Here is an 18137-nt window from a genome sequence, read left to right on the forward strand (position 1 = left end):
TCGTTTATTCGATGCAGCACCATGTCCCAGGAGAGCTACTCAAGCCTAAGGAAGAGTCCAACCCAAAAGACCGGCCAAACGGATGGGAGAGCCCTTAGACTTAAGTATCATACTGATGTGAGATCCTGATGTGGGATCCTAACATAACCTGTGGTTCTTTTTGCTTGTAGCTTTTTCATGTGCACTTGTACTTATAAGTGTTTTGTAATATTCTCTGCTTCCAGTAAAGCCCTTACATAGAGAAACTTGAAGCGCAGGTGCAAAAGCTCCATGAAGAACGTGCATCCACCTTATTGGAGAGAAGGGCTGTCGATAATGATGATGAAATGATTGAGGTAGAACAGCTGTGAAAGAAGCTAGGGCAGTATTCAACAACGTGGCAGCAATGCGTGCAATGACTGCAGCTGCCAAAAGTGCAGCTCAGGCGCATCCTCTGCCATTAGAGAACAAACAAATTTACCATGACGTTAGATGAATTTGTAAGATATGAACCTGCCGAAACGTGGAGCGCTGAAGCACGCCAACGTAGGAGAGTTCGATTTGATTCAAAGCACTTGTCATCCATGGATATTGACAGTTCCAATAAGAAAATGGAAGGAGAATCAAGCACTAATGAAAGTTATAGTGAGAGTTCTGCATACTAGTCAAACCAATGATAACTTAATTTTTTCAGAAGATATCATTAAGGTGCTTTAGATTTATGTTATCCAATTCTTTTTCAATGGAATTGTTGGCATTTGTTTAAATTCTTCTGTAAGGGTTTCTGTTATACATCAATTTTGATAACACAGTTTGAGATAGAACCATTATTAAGAACTTGGACAATTTCCTACATGGTTATATTTATTTAATTTCCCTATATCTAACTATTAAACCCAATGACAAAAACTATCCAAAGTTACATTTGGAGGCAAGGCTCCACTGAATTTGATTAATTCTTTGAGATTAAATTGAATTATATGGCATTGAATTACATGGAATTGAATTACTTGGAATAGTAGCTTTATATTTGGTACTATAAGTAAAGACTAATAATATATTTTTAACTATATAGTTAAATTATGAACATTATGATGCATCAAATAAGAATATATTTAATTGATAGAAATAGTTAAATTTGGAGAAAAACCAACGACTCTTAAATGCCAGGAAATATCAACAACGTTAAATGTCTTTAGTTCACCAAATATTTAGAGGACTGAAATTTTATAAATATCTCTTAGGGTTTATCCTATTCGATTTAGAAATATATATATAGACATGATTTCTTCTATGAAAATGTAAAAAGAAATAATAAAATAAGTTATTTTTCTTATTTTAAATCATTAAAAAAAAACTTGTATTGGCCCCCTTTTTCAGCTTACTAGACCCTATTTCTAAGTTTATTCATTACTGTTCAGTTTCTATATATAAAACTTAAAACTATTTTACCCCAATTTTCCTTAAAACTATCCTAATTTCCTTTATTACTGTTCAGTTTCTATATATAAAGTTTTGAGTGACCAATTTTCATACGCAATCGAGTACTCGATCTTAATGAAAGAAAGCAATTATCCTTGAGGTTGCACAGTTTCATGGAGAGAGTTATAACCTGATGAGAAAATCTTGAAAAGTTCTAGAGGTTTTGGTTTGAATTGAAATCTGAATCAGTTCTAATGTCTGCAGATTTTTGGGGTAATCCAGGATCTGAGTGCCTTGTACCATACTTCCAATACAATGTGTTGATGCGTGATTTTGACACCAACTAATCGACACATGCGTAACGTTGATTGGTCAAGAGACACATGTTTATGGATGAATGTGTAAGTAAATGCAACAATGAGAGCTTTTTAAAGTGGTTCGGATGCTAAGGTAGCAAATCCTACGTCCCCTGATAGTTTTGTATAGAATCGTGGGTCAGGTCACAACAACGGACTGACTTACAAATAATTAGGGAAAGTAAATACAAAGGTAAAATGATAAGAGAGAGAAAAGCTAGTTCAGAGTGCAAAAAGGTCGAATCCCTTTAATGAAAGGGTTTTTCCTTTTTATAGTAGAAATAATCATCATTAAATCCGTGGGTTGGTGCGAATGTCAGGACTAAATCCGCTTTACGTCACATTGCCCACCTTCCAAGCTGATTTCACGCGATTTGGAGCAGGAAATGGACACTGGGAGCTCCCACGACGTCTTGCATGCCTGACGTGCGCTTACCGTTCTGACGGAGTAGGCCACCCCCATCATGTGATTTCCCACTCAGCCCTTAATTTCCCAGGCATAACAGAAGTCCCCTAGTTTTTAAGGTTTGAGGGTCAAACCTTGGAAACTAAGTCTTGCCACGAGTGGAGGCCTTAACCATTCCGACCTGAATGAAAGAACTCGGGATAGGAACTTTTGCGAACATGACCTCACGCAAACCTTGTCTGAATGACCTGACAGCCATCGCCCACGCATCCTGACTTCATCGGGCGCTCCTTACTGTGCTTTAGAGATGGAGAATTAATTAGGTCGTTTCTGTGCTGACAGTTGCTCTGTGCGTGTCAGCGTCTGCCAGGCGATTAATGCGTTGTGTGCTGACGCCTTACTGCTTTGGCAAAGTATAATTGCATGACGCGCACGAACGACAACCCTCATCACAGCAATAAATGCGGCATTGGGCGCATTAACGCGGAGAGAGAAAACGTCGTTTCGATTCCGAGGGGCGTTGAACGCCGGTTCGTAGTCCTATAAAAGTCCAGATTTTCCAGATGAGGCCGCCAGAATCCCATTTGTCTTGAGCGAAAACTCTCTGCAAATCGGAACCTTTCTTTTCTGATTGACATCTTTCCGATACCTGAAGCAGAACCGTTCACGGTCCCGTCCCCCAAAAAATAAGGGTTTTTTTCCCCCCCCTTTTTTTTTTTTTTTTTGGTGGTACAATGGCGTTGCGTCATTCTTTCACTCTTTTGTCTTCATCTTCCAAGTCTTTTATTGCCTTTTTAGACTCTGTGTCTGAAGCAATTACTCATGATGGGTGGCGAAGGGTTATGGAAAAGAAGATGTTGGCTCTAGAACATAATGATACATGAGTTCTAATGGAGTTGCTTGAAAATAAAAAGCTATTGGGTGCAAATGGGTTTTCACAGTAAAAGGCTAATCTTGATGGGACTGTGGCTCGGTTAAAAGCTCAGTTGGTTGCTAAGGGTTATGCCCAGAAGTATGGTATTGATTATTCTGAGACATTCTCTCCAGTGGCTAAAATGACCTCTGTCCGACTATTCATCTCTCTCGCAGCTTCATATTGTTGGCCTCTTTACCAACTTGATGTAAAAAATGTTTTTTTACATGGTGATCTTCTTGGAGAGGTTTACATAGAGCAACCTCCGGGGTTTGTTGCTCAGGGGAAGTTAGGAAATGTATGCAAACTGAGGAAATCTTTATATGAGTTAAAGCAATCTCCATAGGCTTGGTTTGGGACGTTTAGCGAAGTGGTGACTCAGTTTGGTTTACATAAGAGTGCTTATGATCATTCTATCTTTTATAAGCAATATAATTCTGGCATCATTCTTTTGGTTGTTTATGTTGATGACATTGTAATCACTGGCAATGATGATGTTGGCATTCAGAGTTTGAAAAGCTTTTTGGCTTCCAAATTTCACATAAAAGATTTGGACATTTTAAGGTATTTTCTGGGAGTCGAGATTTCTCGGAGTAAGAAAGGGATTTTTCTCTCTCAACGCAGGTATGTGTTAGATGTGTTGACCAAAATTGGTCTTAGTGAGGCTAAGCCTTGCAACATTCCTATGGTTCCTAATGTGAGATTGAATGTTGAGGATGGAGAGATGTTTGGTGATCTAGAGACATACAGACGGATAGTTGGAAAGTTAAACTACCTCACAGTAACCCATCCAGATATTGCTTTTTTAGTTAGTGGTGAGTCAATTTATGTCATCTCCTAGGACATCTTATTGGGATGCGGTCCTCCATATTTTGACGTATCTAAAAGGAATATATTAAAAGAATCCCTGGATGTGGGATTCTTACAGTGATCATGGTCATAATAAGGTAGAAGGTTTTTTAGATGTAGATTGGGCAGGATCCTCTATGGATGACAGTCTGTGACTGGGTTTGTGGTTTTTGTTAGAGGAAATCTTATTTCTTGGAAAAGTAATAAGCAACCGGTTGTAGCTAGGTCAAGCGCAGAGTCTTGAGTATCGGGCTATGGTACAAGTTACGTTGAGTTTATATGGACAAGAACTCTAGAGAAATTGGGTTTGGTGACCAGGGAATATGAACTTGTGGTGTGACAACCAAAAAATCCATACATATAGCAAACAATCCAGTCTTTTATGAGAGGACTAAACATTAAAAGTGGATTGTCACTTTGTATGAGAGATACTTGAATAAAAGCTAATTGCACTAATCATGTTAGAACAGGAGAACAACAGCTAACATCTTCACAAAGTCTCTAGTTGGTAATATAAGTGGAATTAAACTAAATAATTTATTTGATATCTTTAGCTTTAAAGATGCCTTTTTCTTTCTATATTTCTTAACTTTGACTCGGGTTTGCGTGGTGACAAGAACGCTATTGCTGGGTCGCAAAATCTGGAGGTTATACTACAAACAAATTTATAAATATTTGTTTTAGAAAGTGACTCGTAGCAAGGGATAAATGAAAGACTTCATTCTTTGTGATGGTTAAAAGAATTAATAAAATTGCGAGGCAATAGTCTTCAGCTTTATAGGCATATTGAGTTACAGAAAGACTTAAAAGGATGTGTAAACATTATTCTTTGTAAGTGAATGGAAGCCTTTGGGCTTATAGTAATGTTGGGAAAAAGGCGACTCATCTTTTCTCTCTGCTCTCTAAATTAAAAGTGACAGGCTGCCCATTTACTTGGGCTTTTGGGCTTCATGCACATTTTGTGTCCAAAACCAATATGGGGTGGATTGGCCAAGTAGTAATAACTATGCTGAAATTCAAATAATATTCCGTGTGCAAACATAAGCAACAACTCCAACAGACTTATCTGCACTTAGGAGAATGAGGATTGTTTAAGAAGTAGGATCTTTAATTTTGGGGGCCTCTTGGAAAATCTTAAAGCTATTTCGGCCCGCTGCAACCAATTCATGTTTAAAATTATATGCTTAAGTCAATTAGGGCTTTAATCCTCCAATTCGTAGTTCTTGGCCATTAATCAGAGTTCACGAGGGTACCTATACAAGAATTTAAAACCATGCAAGATGAGTTTTTATTCAATGCTTTTAAGCTCCCATGTCAATTAAAAAATTGCATCCACTACGATATGTAGTTAATCAGATATATCTCAATTGGAGTATATTCATTGCATTTAGCCCTTTTATGTTGCAATAAAGTAGTAAATAGAAAAGAAATAGATAAATTTGAACATGAATCAATGGCGGGTTAAATTAAGTAGATTGTTGAAACTGCTAGTTGAGGCAATCATCAAATTCAACACAAATCTTACAGAGAAAACTTTAATTGACACCTGAATATTTTCTTATATTTGTAAAAATGTCTCTGAATAACAGGTATAATATGGAATCATTTCTCCTGACAGATATGCCATTGGATTACCATATTAGTTAACAAATGTGTTGAAGAATCTACCTATGATCTCGAAAAAGATATAAAAGGCTTCGGTGGGATTTGCAAATAGTCTAGTGATATTTCATAAAAAGGTCCCCTTCATGCACTCACCACACTTGGTGGGTGTGAGATCCCGATGTGGGATCCTAATATTGCACCCCCTCCCCCCTTTAAGAGCCGACGTCCACGACAGCTTTCACTTATCTATCAGTTATTCGATGCAGAACCCCTTCCCTTCACTCACCTATTGGTTATTCGATGCAGCACCCTGTTCCAAGGAGAGCTACTCAAGCCTAAGGAAGAGTCCAACCCAAAAGATCGGCCAAACGGATGGGAGAGCCCTTAGACTTAAGTATCATACTTGATGGGTGTGAAATCCTGATGTGGGATCCTAACATAACCTGTGCTTCTTTTTGCTTGTAGCTTTTTCATGTGCACTTGTACTTATAAGTGTTTTGTAATATTCTTCTGCTTTCAGCATAAAGCTCCTTACATAGAGGAACTTGAAGCGCAGGTGCAGAAGCTCCATGAAGAACGTGCATCCACCTTATTGGAGAGAAGGGCTGCCGATAATGATGATGAAATGATTGAGGTAGAAGCAGCTGTGAAAGCAGCTATGGTAGTATTCAACGAACGTGGCAGCAATGCTGCAATGACTGCAGCTGCCAAAAGTGCAGCTCAGGTGGCATCTCCTGCCATTAGAGAACAAACAAATTTACCAGTGAAGTTAGATGAATTGGGTAGAGATATGAACCTGCTGAAACGGATGGAGCGTTGAAGCACGCCAACGTAGGAGAGTTAGATTTGAGTCAAAGCACTTGTCATCCATGGATATTGACAGTTCCAATCAAAAAATGGAAGGAGAATCAAGCACTGATGAAAGTTAGAGTGAGAGTTCTGCATACTAGTCAAACCAATGATAACTTAATTTTTTCAGAAGATATCAGTTAAGGTGCTTTAGATTTATGTTATCCAATTCTTTTTCAATGGAATTGTTGGCATTTGTTTAAATTCTTCTGTAAAGGGTTTCTGTTATAATCATAAATTTGATAAACAAGTTTGAGATAGAAAGCATTATTAAGAACTTGGACAATTTCCTGACATGGTTATATTTATTTAATTTTCCTATATCTAACTATTAAACCCAGATGACAAAAACTATCCAAAGTTACATTTGGGAGGCGAGGCTCCACTGAATTTGATTAATTCTTTTGAGATTAAATTGAATTATATGGCATTGAATTACATGGAATTGAATTACTTGGAATAGTAGCTTTATATTTGGTACTATAAGTAAAGACTAATAAAATATATTTTTAACTATAATAGTTAAATTATGAACTAATTATGATGCATCAAATAAGAATATATTTAATTGATAGAAATAGTTAAATTTGGAGGAAAAAAAATACCAACGACTCTTAAATGCCAAGGAAATATCAACAACGTTAAATGTCTTTAGTTCACCAAATATTTAGAGGACTGAAATTTCATTAATAACTCTTAGGGTTTATCCTATTCGATTTAGAAATATATATATAAGACATGATTTCTTTTTATGAAAATATGTAAAAAAATAATAATAATAAAGATAAGTTATTTTTCTTATTTTAAATCAATTATAAAAAAACTTGTATTGGCCCCCATTTTTCATCTTGCTAGACCCTATTTCTAAGTTTATTTCATTACTGTTCAGTTTCTATATATAAAACTTAAAACTATCTTACCCCAATTTTCCTTAAAACTATCCTAATTTTCCTTTATTACTGTTCAGTTTCTATATATAAAAGTTTTGAGTGACCAAATTTTCATACGAAATCGAGTACTTGGAATTCTTAATGAAAGAAAGCAATTATCCTTAGGTTGCACAAGGATTTCATGGAGAGATGTTATAACCTGATGAGAAAATCTTGAAAAGTTCTAGAGGTTTTGGTTTGAATTAGAGAATCTGAATCAGTTCTAATGTCTGCAGATTTTTGAGGTAATCCAAGATCTGAGTGCCTTGTACACATACTTCCAATACAAATATGTTGATGCGTGATTTTGACACCAACTAATCGACACGTGCGTAAGGTTGATTGGTCAAGAGACACACATGATTATGGATGAAATGTGTAGAGTAAATGCAACAATGAGAGCTTTTTAAAGTGGTTCGGATGCTAAGGTAGCAAATCCTACGTCCACTGATAGTTTGTATTAGAATCATGGGTCAGGTCACAACAGCGGACTGACTTACAAATAATTAGGGAAAAGTAAATACAAAGGTACAATGATAAGAGAGAGAAAAGCTAGTTCAGAGTGCAAAAAGGTCGAATCCCTTTAATGAAAGGGTTTTTCCTTTTTATAGTGAGATGAGTGCAGATAATCATCATTAAATTCGTAGGTTGGTGCAAATGTCAAGACTAAATCCGGCTTTACGTCACATTGCCCACCTTCCAAGCTGATTTCACGCAATTTGGAGCAGGGAAATGGACACGTGGGAGCTCCCACCGCGTCTTGCATGCCTGACATGCGCTTACCGTTCTGACGGGAGCAGGTCACCCCCATCACGTGATTTCCCACGTCAGCCCTTGATTTCCCAAGCACAACAGAAGTCCTCTAGTTTTTAAGGTTTGAGGGTCAAACCTTGGAAACTAAGTCATGCCACGAGTGGAGGCCCTGACCATTCCGACCTGAATGAAAGAAGCTCGGGATAGGAACTTTTGCGAACATGACCTCACGCAAACCTCGTCTGAATGACCTGACAGCCATCGCCCATGCGTCCTGACTTCATCGGGCGCTCCTTACTGTGCCTTAGAGATGGAGAATTAATTAGGTCGTTTCTGTGCTGACAGGTGCTCTGTGCGTGTCAGACGTCTGCCAGGCGCATTAAATGCGTTGTGTGCTGATGCATTACTGCTTTGGCGAAGCATTAATTGCATGACGCGCCCGAAACGACAACCCTCATCACAGCAATAAATGCGGCATTGGGTGCATTTAACGCGGAGAGAGAGAAACGTCGTTTCGATTCCGAGGGGCGGTGAACGCCGGTTCGTAGTCCATATAAAAGTCCAGATTTTCCAGATGAGGCCGCCAGAATCCCATTTGTCTTGAGCGAAAACTCTCTGCAAATCGGAAGCCTTTCTTTTCCGATTGACATCTTTTCGATACCTGAAGCAAGAACCGTTCACGGTCACGTCCCCCAAAAGGTAAGGGTTTTTTGTTCCCCCCTTTTTTTTTTATTTGGTGGTACAATGGCGTTGCGTCATCTGATGCTTCATCAGAGACGCGACGATGGAGTCAGGTTCCTGCCGTGAATGGCGGCTGTAATCACTGTTAGGTTTTAGGGAATTTGCCCCAAGTCGCCGTATGGGGCGACGTACGATGGCTAAAATGACCTTCTGTCTGTCGGTGTTGTAGACTGCGGAATGGAACCTTCAGCATCCAGATCCGAAGAAGGAGCCGATTCGTCTTCACGGGATGTTCCCGTGGATGAATCCTTCGAGGTTTTCTCGGTTCTTACCCGAGAAGAATTCGAGAGGATAAAGAAATAGTTCGGCGTCGGTGCGGAGGTGTTTCTCGACGCCACCCGGTCGTCGCGGCATCCTTCCGATGGCCTGGCTTTGATCTTCGAAGAGATCTTCAAGGGTGGGGGGTTGATTCCTCTCCACCCTTTTATTAGGTCAGTTCTAGATCACTTCGGGATCGCATCAATGCAATTAACGCCAAATGCGTATGTCATCGCTGTTGCGATGTACATCGCGTGCCTTGAGAGCGGCTTGGGTGAGCTACTGGCGGTGGAGCTCAGCTGTTCATACTACCTCAAAAGGAGTAAGGACAAAGACTCCTATTACTTGTCTCGGCGATCTACCATCGCCGAAGGGATACATAGCTATCCCAGCAATGCGGGGGCCTATGAGACGAAGTTCTTCTTCCTCTGGTACGACGGCTACTGCCGCTTTCAGAAACCAAGTAGGTCCCTCTTCGCTAGATTCATTAACTGTGCGCTCGCTTTTTCTAAAGACCTGCATTCTTTTGCAGTTAACAAGACGACCAACCTGAACCTGCTCACCGACCCGGACAGGATCGTGTCTTTTGGGGTTCTCCTTGAAGAAAGCCGGGATGTGAGAAAGCTCGTGACGACCGCAAACTTGTAGAAGTATGATTTTTTCAACGACCAGGCGTCTTTAGAGTCCCAGACAATGTGAGCTTCTACATGAAAATAAATACTGGAAACAAAAGAGCTTAGCTTTTGCTGATGGGAGTACTAAAATGTCAACACAAGACCATTTAACAGGAAAATATGTTATATATTATCTTCATATAACATAGCTTAAGATAGTAAGGGATATTTAAAGAAAAAATGTGCTGGTAAGCTTAATGTATAGTAATACAAGTGTATATTTTGTGCGAAGAAATTAGGCACCATATTCATGCACGGAGAGAATAACAGGAGTGAGATCCTGAGTGTTGGCAGACAACAGCTGCATTAATGACTTGCTTATTGTCTACCGTGGATGCAATGAACAAAAGCAAATGATTGTATAATGTACACAAATGTTAATGAACTAAAGAACATTAATGTTTGACGACTCCCAAGGAATTTTAAAAGTATAGCGATTGTTACTTACGACTACTTCCATGGAAATGGTGGATGGCACCATTGATCTGGTCCCTGTGCTTTACATTTTGAACTGATATGGACCCCAAATTAGAATTGTATGATCATCACTGGCTGAAGCCAACATGTGAGGATTTGCTGGATTCCAGCTCACACAATTAACTGCTCCAGAATGCCCAGGCAGTGCCAATATGAGTTCTTCAGAGCATCTAAGCCATATATACACTTGGAAAAAGAAATGGCACACCCCATTTTAAAACCAAAACCCTCTCCTTGACGGGAAAAAGACAAGCATTCAAACTATTTTACTAAAAAAGAAACCAAAAAGAGTGAGCAACTATATTCATAGGTTCAATGCGCATTGGTGCAATGCGGCGTTAGAGACGGAGCAAGAAGGAGAGAGAGGGCCCTGTTTATGATTTAGAGTAGCTGCTGCCAATTCTTGAGTTAACTAAACCTCGTTTGTCATTTTTGCATAATCCAGGGGTAATACAAATTGCCTACCTCTTGAATCAGCCAGACAGCTGTGATGGGATTTCTAGGTGTCATATAATTTATCTATACTCTCTATGTTGCCATCCACTTTGAAGACAGTAAGCATATAATTATTAGTTCAGGCCAGCTTCATAATTCTTGAAGCACTAGCAGCTATTTCTTCTTTAAAGAATTTGTAACTTTGGTTGGCCGTGATTGTTTATATTTTGAATCAGATGAAGGAGAGGTTTTAAGGTGTGGGGGGAGGTCGGAAGTACGTTGTCTGCCCGAATCAGCTTTTAGGGTTTCTAAGCAGCTCAGGTTCATTTGTGATTTATAATCTTTAGTGGTTTAAAGTGAAAAAAGAAAATTTTCGTTTATTTTGAGTTTGCAAATTAGAACTTTTCCACACTTCCACTGCTTGAAAAATCTGACGATTGTTTCTCTTAATTAAAAGTACACCAATATCTACTAGTCATGGTGAATACTATAACAATTATAAAAATTTTCGAGTTATTTACAAAAACAAAGAAATTAAAATTTAAACTGCATATAAAGGCAATGCAAATTTTTTTTGAAATATTGGGAACCCATCCTGTTCTTATTGTTAGGTGCTATATTTGAATGAAGAATTAACTAGAACAGTTTAGGAAAATGCGTTTGACAATCGTTAACGTGAAATTTTGCAAACCGAATCATATGTCAATCAAATGGAGAGGGTAAAAATAGTATTTTCGAAGATATTTCAGATGAAAACAAGGTAGGGGAACCCGCAGTCGCAAAAGAGGGCGAAAAGTATCCAGAAAGCTGTCAGAAGGAAACAACAAATGGAAGGACTTATACTCTTGGAATGCACGAATAGGCGAACGAGGACCCGAACGAAAGAACAACCTCCTCTCAGAAAGCATCCCCCACCAACAACAATGAAACAACTAACTATCTGTCCTCCTGGAGTGCAGAGTAAGAACTTAACAATATGTTGGCAACACCCGCGAAATGTTTCCAAGAGGTCACTTTGATAAGTTAGAGTATTGGAGAGCCAGAGAAAATGTATTTTTCCGGATATCAAGACTGCTCGGATGTGTTCGCTGTCTAGTCTCACACGTCTCATTCAAACAAACATTAGTGCAAGTGGAGGATTTTAAATGAAAGGGGACCTAAATTGGCTCCAAACAATGATTAAGTTCCTACATGTCTTCGGATTGGGAACGGATCGCAGCCATCAATCTCATACGAGTTATCGACAATACTTTAGTAGAATCATTTTAATTTAATATCGAGCGACTAGATGAGGGAGGGTACATAGTGAACACACCCCCAAATAGTTGTTTTTGTAAAATGTAATTTGTAAATTAATTGTCAAATATTATTACTTTTTTTTCTTTACCAGTTTTTTCCACATTAGGTTTTTCGTGGTGAGGTTTTTGGAAACGAGGAATAATTGTTACTAATTTCTATTTTTTTTGATAAATGACTAAGTCTAATTTTTTATGTACAATTTTATGTATTAAATTGAATTAATATTGACATGTTACCCCCCCCCCCAAAAAAACGAATTGAATGAATTGGAATTATTGATATTTTTGAAAGTAACTAAAAACAATTATTTATAAATTATTTATTTGAAAAAGTTAAATTTAAAAAAACAAAAAAAAAAAAAAACAAAAAAATAAGAACTGGTGGCTAACCGACCGGGACAGCCGCCTAACACGCGGGGTAGGGTTGGCTAGTCGGTGCGGGCCGCCATTTTCTCCAAAATAGCGTGGCCAGCTCGGCCTGCCTTTGTTGGTGGGCAAAGTTAGGTCGGGCCGGGACACAAAACAACGTAACCCGCTGCGCGGGCAGACCGGGTCAGACGGGTTAATTTCCATATCTAGGAGGATCCCAAGGCCAGGTGAAGCTATGGTTCCTAAATGGGCCAAGTCCCCAAAAAAAACTTGTTTTCTTGCGGTTCCTTTACAAAAAAATTGTGTGTTTTTAAAACCCATAATGTTGTCATTCACACCTCCAAACAAAAACCCCAAAAAGTAGACACCTTTCCTTTAAATTCTTTCATTTCACTTCTCTTTCTTTTTCTCTTCAATACCGCAAGCTTTTTTTGTCATAAACGTGTTTAGACAGAAGCTGTAGAGCTAGCTGATCAGCTTTAGCTACTGGTTAATCTTTGTGTTTGGTTTATATTAATTTATGGGTCCTTTGTTTTGTCTTTGTGAAATGGATTCTTTTTAATTTAGGCGGTGGGTTGTTTCTTGCAGAAGTTTTACCAGCAGGGGATCGGTGTGCACAAATAACACATAAACCCTTTATTTATAATTCTTTCTCTTTCTCTTTCTCTCAGTCTATCTCCTTTTGGTTTTACACAACACAATCTCAACGCAAAATTGTTTCTCTTTCCATCCTTTCCTTCGCGTTCCTTTAAAATTGTGGTTATAACCCAGTTTTGTCAGTTCAAATCCCCCAACAAAAACCCTAATTCCCAAATTAAGAGACCTTTTTTTTTTCATTTGAAATTTCTTCTCTCAATACCCGAAAAACATTTTTGTACAAAGTGTTTATGGAGGGAATACCCCGAGTCGTAGAGGAAGTCTTCGGCGACTTCAAGGGCAGTGAACTGCTTGATCAAGGCCTTACTATAATTATGGGTTCTTTTTTAATTGTAAATTATCTGCATATGGTTGAGAAGTTTTACCAGCAGTGCCATTTATTATATTATCTTTCTCTTCTGTCAATCTGTCTCCTTTAGTTTTACACAAACAAATCTCACCAAATTGTGTCATACTTTCCCTTTACCACTTTTTCTCTTCGGGTTCCTTTCAAAATTGGCTTTTTTAACCCAATTTTGTCAATTAAAACAGAAATCCTTTCCCAAATTAAGGAACCTTTTTAAAATTCTTTTCATTTGAATTTTTCTTCTTGTTCTGTTCTATCTCAATACCCGTCAAAACCCATTTTTGTTATACAAGTGTTTATGGAGGGAATATCGACCCACATACCCAAAAGTGGAGGAAAGTGTTCGGCGAATTCAAGGGCAGACGAGCTGGCTTGATCAAGGCTTTAACTACGGTCTTAATCTAATCTTTGTTTGTTTTGTTTATATAATTTAGGGTTTTTTTGTCTTGTGAATAGGTTCTTTTTAATTTTATTCGGGGTTGTTTCTTGCAGATGTTGACGAAGTTTACCGCAGGTCCGATCCTGTGGGGTTATTTTTGTTTTAATTATCTTTTCTGTTCTTGTAATTTGGGGTTATGTTGACTGAAATAATTGTTATGATGTTTTGTTTGTGTTGAGTTGAATCTTTTGTTGTTGGATTTATTCGGTTTGTGTAAATACTACTAATTAACGTGTTATGAATTGTTAAGTTCAAGGTTTGGTAGGTTTCTTTTGCGTTTTGATGATTATATATATATATTTGTTAAATGCAAGAAGAATTTCGTTTGGAAGACGTTTGTATGTTTTCTCAGAGTTTCTTCGTTCTACTTACAATGGTCATTTCGTGATACAATGCTTGGGGACAAAACAAACAGCAATGTGATTTCTATCTTCTTGTGAAAATTGAGGCGTTTATCATAAACACAGAGCACTTCTCTTTGTTGCACTCACCGAAGTTAGCCCACATAGACTTCTGGCTCCTGGTTTGTAGAAAATCTGAAGTTTAGTACTCATGTTGGTTGGGTACTGTGGGAAGTGGATAGTTATTTTGTTAGGATTAATAGGCATTTTCTTACCCTGTAGCTTTTATATGGAGGCTTATTTGTTATCATGATAATATAATGTCGTTTCTTCATTTGTCCAAATGATATGGTAACTGTTTACTCACATTTTGTTAATATGTATCAGCTGGAATGCAAAGCTTGCCAAGAAGAAATTGCAAGTTGTTGACAGTGTAGTTTTTTTTTTTTCCCCCCTTACTCTCAAGAATCGGTTTCTGGAGGGAGAAAACGAGTTAACTCTCATGTAGGGACAAAGAGAAATGAGTTATTCTATATTCAAATTCGCACTCTAAAGTAAGAGACTGTGTTTATGTGTATATGTTTGTCATGAGATTTTCTCATCCTATTTTTTTGTCCTGTTTGGTGGAGTTCCTGCACACTTAGACTGAGAGCATGTTGGAAAGGAGGAATCTAATTGAAATGCTTGGTCAAGGTTTACTACATTGTTCAAGAAATACTGGTTAGTGCTAATGGGTGTGTGTATGGTCTGATGTATTACTTACTGAAGCAAGTTTTAAGTTTAATTGCTTCTATTCAGGTTGTGTCATAATGGGGTTCACATTCAGCATTTAATTTTATGAGCCTTAGAATTGTTCCTTCTTTTTTTTTTTTTTTTTTTTTTAATGGATTTAAGTGTATATGATGTTATCAAGTTAGAGATCGGGATTTCAAGGTTAGCTAGTGGTTAATGTTGGAGTATGGTTCATATATGGGTTGTGGAGAGTTGCATATATTTGGTATGAGTTCTAAGTCTAATTTACTCCATTGTTGTTGTTGAAGATTGGTTTTTTTAGTTTTACATTCCAAAAGAAGATGAATTGGTAGTAGGGTAGACAGCTGAGGAGAATATAAACTGTCAAGCAGGGGCCGTTAAGGAAATGGACCCATGGGTTTCCCTCATGCTGGAATTTCGGTGAGCTAATTAACTTTTTCGTTATTTATCATTAACATTCTTTAACTTATTCTAGTAAACATACATCGAAGCATCCATTTATGATTGGTCGAAATCGGAATCATTCATATTATTCTGTTAAACTTGTCAAGGCGTGGCGTGTTAAGGAAATGGACCCTGGAATTTTTGGTGATAGTAAGGATATTTTCCTTTTGACTTATTTTATGCATTGACATTCTTTAACTCATTCATATGTAACAATAATCGAAGCATCCATTTATGATTTCTCGAAAATTAAAAATTGTTTCTTTATCTCATTATAATGTTAATGCAAACTTATATAACGAATATACAGTCTGAGTGGCTTCTTTTTAATTCGGAACTAAAAAGGTTTACAATGTGAATGCCAATTATATAGACTAGGAGTGGATATATTCATAGTGATTAAAGATGAGAAGAAGAAAATGTTTTAGTAACTCTTTATTTTTGCCAGATGGTTTTTGTGTAATAACGTTGGTTTCTGGTGTAACTTTTAATTCAACAGGGTTTTTTTCCCACTTTAGCAAATTTCTTGGGGAATTTGGCGGCGTTGTCTCAGATCTTGTTATCCTAACTGGTTGTTTAACCATGTTTTTACTTTCATCAAGTTAATGGGACACATTGAAGTTTCGTTTTTGAATTAGTTTAGTAACTCTTTTTTTTGGCAGATGGTTTTTGTTAATAATATTGGTTTCTAGGTGTACTTTTTCAATGCAACAGGGTTTAACCAATTTTAGTAAATTTCATGGAGAATTTGGCCTCAGTGTGTTGTCATATTCTGGTTCTCCAAAACTGGTTGTTTAACCATAGTTTTTACATTCCTCTAGTTAATGGACCCATCGAAGTTTTGTTTTTGAATTGGCTCATCTTTGGGCAGCCATTCAAATATTGTATCAGGGACGGCAGTAACCGTTGAATGTGCAGCCAGTTCTTGGTTCAAAAGGAACGCATGGTGACCATGTCTCTTTTTAGCTATAAAATGAACCATATAATCAGGGTGCAAGGGAGGGCTCGATTACACTCTTTGCATGACAGATTTTTGCAAAACGATGAGATATCAAATAGGTATGCTATACCCATCGTTCTTTATCCATAATTTTTTCCTTCATTATGATAATACATGTCTATGATGTCCTTGTAATTTCCTAATCTTTCTAATATATTTTCTGAAGCATTCTAGGCTTTTTTTATTTTGTGTAGTGGATGGGGAGCTTTACATTTGGGGAAAGAACTCCAATGACAGCTTGGTCTTGGAAAAGTAACAATGAAACTCAACATAATGTTATACTGTCATTTTATGTATTTTCTGTCGAGAAGTTTTACTTACTGTAGCATTAGTTTTCTAGACAAGTGAGGAAATGACATTCTAATTATTCTCAAACTCGATATATAGGTACGGATACGATATGCAGAGAAGCGCAAAAGTGTTCTGCTCTGACAAAATAGAGTGCTGTTACTGGTGGAACTGAAAGACAGATTCTATGTTTGATGCTAGTTAGTTGCTGTATTTTGTTAATTAAAAAAAGCTAGGGTGTAAACTTGTTTGGCCTCTGATGTATATTTTGATCTAGATGAAGGAGAGGTTTTAAGTTGGGGCGGGGGTCCGGAAGACTGGTGCATGGCCACGATCAAGCATTTTTAGGGTTCTTACGCAGCTCCCGGTTCATTTGTTGATTTTATATCTTTAGTGGTTTAAAGTGAAAAAGAAAATTTTTCGTTTATTTTTTTGCAAACTAGAACTTTCACATTCCATCTGCTTGAAATTCGACGATCTGTTTCTTTAATTAAAGTACATACAACTATCTTGTTAATGTGATTGTCGAAGTTCTACTTCATAATTTGTCACACATGTAGCGGTTGATTTGTAACATTTTGGAATGAGTATGGGGATACACCGTAAACTGTGTATGATGTGATAGCAAGATTGGTCAACAAATTCTTTTATTCATGAATTGTGTATGACTAATTTTGTTCGGATACAAATAAAGAATCCCTTTTTAAATCTACTTTGACTTTTCTTATTTATGTTACATTACCGAGGGTAAGTGGTAAAAATTTGGAAAGAACAATGAACTGTAGCCAATGATATCCACTAAATGCAACCAGAGACATGGACTCTCTGAAGTTCACTTCACATCTATTATGTAATTTATTTTTAAGGTAAGAAATCTAGTCTCCAGGAAATTTCTGAGGGGTGGAAGTTTTATTTTTGAAGAGATATAGCTACTAGGTGTGAAAATTTCGTCTTCCTAGAGACAGATTTTACTTCATTGTTTTCTCTACTTTTATCTCCGCGGATGGACAGGACTCTTTGTTCCCTTTAGTTATGAATTAATAGATACTTTTTGACACAGTGAATACACACCAAGACATAGCAAGGAATTGAGAAAGTCAGGTATTTTATTTGTGTTGATTCAACTGGGGATTGATGTTGTCAGCCCTGAAATGAATGTGTCATTTCTCGACCTTATGATTTTGACCTCATGTAGGTCAAAATGCAGCTGCTGGCTTCTGCTTCGGCGTGCATTGATGTATTTGATCAACTTTTCTGTGCCTAATCTTCCCCATATGTCTCATTATCTGATAGGTTTAAACATATCTGAAATTCCAGAAAAAGGGCTGTGTCTTTATTTTTGGTGAGAGAGCACAGAATAAGATGTGAGTTCTAGAATTATACTGTTGTTTATTGTTATGTTTTGTCATGAGATTTTCTCATCCTATTTTGTCCTTATTGGTGGATCCTGCACACTGGACTGAGAGCATTTGAAAAGGAGGAATTAACTGAATGCTGTGGTTCAAGTTTACTACATTGTTAAGAAATACTGTTTAGTGCTAATTGGTGGTGTAGGT

The sequence above is a fragment of the Pistacia vera genome, unplaced genomic scaffold, assembly GCF_008641045.1.
Source record: "Pistacia vera cultivar Batoury unplaced genomic scaffold, PisVer_v2 Contig208, whole genome shotgun sequence".
Lineage (NCBI taxonomy): Eukaryota > Viridiplantae > Streptophyta > Magnoliopsida > Sapindales > Anacardiaceae > Pistacia > Pistacia vera.